We start from the raw sequence: 2847 nt of genomic DNA, 5'->3' as shown, positions 1-2847 counted from the left end.
ATTTTATTTTTATGCTTTATTTACAAGGTTAATTAAAGCTGGATTAATAAAGTCATTTATGTAAAAATTATTACAAATGATATAAACTGTATTCATTAAATTGATTGTGTGGTTAAGAACCTTGTTAAATAGCATATTAGTTAAAAAAAAATCCATATCTCTATCGAAATTGAAATAATTTTATACCATTTATATACGTGGGTTTTAAGCTTAAGGCTTGATCTTAAAAGATCCATGAGTTTTGGAGAAAATCCAAAGAAGATATAATCACCTGAAGTGATTACCTAAAGCTCATTATGTATTTTGCATCTTAATAATCACAAGACATGAAGTCTGTAAATTTCCATACGAATATATTATGTGTATATATGAATATATATAATATTAGTAAAATTTCTTTTTAGCATATGAAGTCACTTTACTCAAGATATATGGTTTTACTAATATCAATGTTTACTAATGTAATAGTCATACTTGCATACTTATTGTTTGTCTTATTACTATGTTGGTTCAATGTTCATTGGCTACTGATTTGAACCATTTAAGTTTTCGTAAACAATTGGTCATTGTTCTCCGTGATTAGTATTCACTTTATTGGTATTATAATAAGTATTCTGATTTTGCATAATTACTAATGAAATAGCCATATTTTGTATGAGCAAATTTTAAGTCTTTCAGAATTATTTATCAAAGAGAAGATTGTAACTACCTGAAGTATGAGTGTTTGGATCACCGATTTCCCAGCGCTCTGCAAGATAAGTATTTTATTTTTATGCTTTATTTACAAGGTTAATTAAAGCTGGATTAATAAAGTCATTTATGTAAAAATTATTACAAATGATATAAACTGTATTCATTAAATTGATTGTGTGGTTAAGAACCTTGTTAAATAGCATATTAGTTTAAAAAAAAATCCATATCTCTATCGAAATTGAAATAATTTTATACCATTTATATACGTGAGTTTTAAGCTTAAGGCTTGATCTTAAAAGATCCATGAGTTTTGGAGAAAATCCAAAGAAGATATAATCACCTGAAGTGATTACCTAAAGCTCATTATGTATTTTGCATCTTAATAATCACAAGACATGAAGTCTGTAAATTTCAATACTAATATATTATGTGTATATATGAATAGATATAATATTAGTAAAATTTCTTTTTAGCATATGAAGTCACTTTACTCAAGATATATGGTTTTACTAATATCAATGTTTACTAATGTAATAGTCATACTTGCATACTTATTGTTTGTCTTATTACTATGTTGGTTCAATGTTCATTGGCTACTGATTTGAACCATTTAAGTTTTCGTAAACAATTGGTCATTGTTCTCCGTGATTAGTATTCACTTTATTGGTATTATAATAAGTATTCTGATTTTGTATAATTACTAATGAAATAGCCATATTCTGTATGAGCAAATTTTAAGTCTTTCAGAATTATTTATCAAAGAGAAGATTGTAACTACCTGAAGTATGAGTGTTTGGATCACCGATTTCCCAGCGCTCTGCAAGATAAGTATTTTATTTTTATGCTTTATTTACAAGGTTAATTAAAGCTGGATTAATAAAGTCATTTATGTAAAAATTATTACAAATGATATAAACTGTATTCATTAAATTGATTGTGTGGTTAAGAACCTTGTTAAATAGCATATTAGTTTAAAAAAAAATCCATATCTCTATCGAAATTGAAATAATTTTATACCATTTATATACGTGAGTTTTAAGCTTAAGGCTTGATCTTAAAAGATCCATGAGTTTTGGAGAAAATCCAAAGAAGATATAATCACCTGAAGTGATTACCTAAAGCTCATTATGTATTTTGCATCTTAATAATCACAAGACATGAAGTCTGTAAATTTCAATACTAATATATTATGTGTATATATGAATATATATAATATTAGTAAAATTTCTTTTTAGCATATGAAGTCACTTTACTCAAGATATATGGTTTTACTAATATCAATGTTTACTAATGTAATAGTCATACTTGCATACTTATTGTTTGTCTTATTACTATGTTGGTTCAATGTTCATTGGCTACTGATTTGAACCATTTAAGTTTTCGTAAACAATTGGTCATTGTTCTCCGTGATTAGTATTCACTTTATTGGTATTATAATAAGTATTCTGATTTTGTATAATTACTAATGAAATAGCCATATTCTGTATGAGCAAATTTTAAGTCTTTCAGAATTATTTATCAAAGAGAAGATTGTAACTACCTGAAGTATGAGTGTTTGGATCACCGATTTCCCAGCGCTCTGCAAGATAAGTATTTTATTTTTATGCTTTATTTACAAGGTTAATTAAAGCTGGATTAATAAAGTCATTTATGTAAAAATTATTACAAATGATATAAACTGTATTCATTAAATTGATTGTGTGGTTAAGAACCTTGTTAAATAGCATATTAGTTTAAAAAAAAATCCATATCTCTATCGAAATCAATAAAAGTATAGTTGTGAATGTGCTTACATCCTCTTATATATTGTACTATACAAAGATTAGTGTAATGGAAATAAATATATAGTAAACCAGAAGTTTACAAAATATTTGGCATGAACCAGTTAGACCATTTTGGTTCAGTAATGATGCGAAAAGATACATAAAGATTTAGGTGATATTCATTGAAGAACTAGAAGATTCTTGCGAATGATTTCACATATGTTGCTTGCTCTTAAGATAAAATGGTAATACGGTTTCACCAGCCAAATGAAGTTATTGGCATGAATAAAGGAGATGTTAGTGGACTGATCACCCACTATGCATCTTTATAATACCATTGAATCCATTTTTTAAAGTCTCTCGCGACTATAGAAAATCATTGGATAAGTGT

This window comes from Brassica oleracea, chromosome C6 (genome assembly GCF_000695525.1).
Source record: "Brassica oleracea var. oleracea cultivar TO1000 chromosome C6, BOL, whole genome shotgun sequence".
In the NCBI taxonomy this organism is placed as follows: Eukaryota; Viridiplantae; Streptophyta; class Magnoliopsida; order Brassicales; family Brassicaceae; genus Brassica; species Brassica oleracea.
This window is presented reverse-complemented; position numbering follows the sequence as displayed.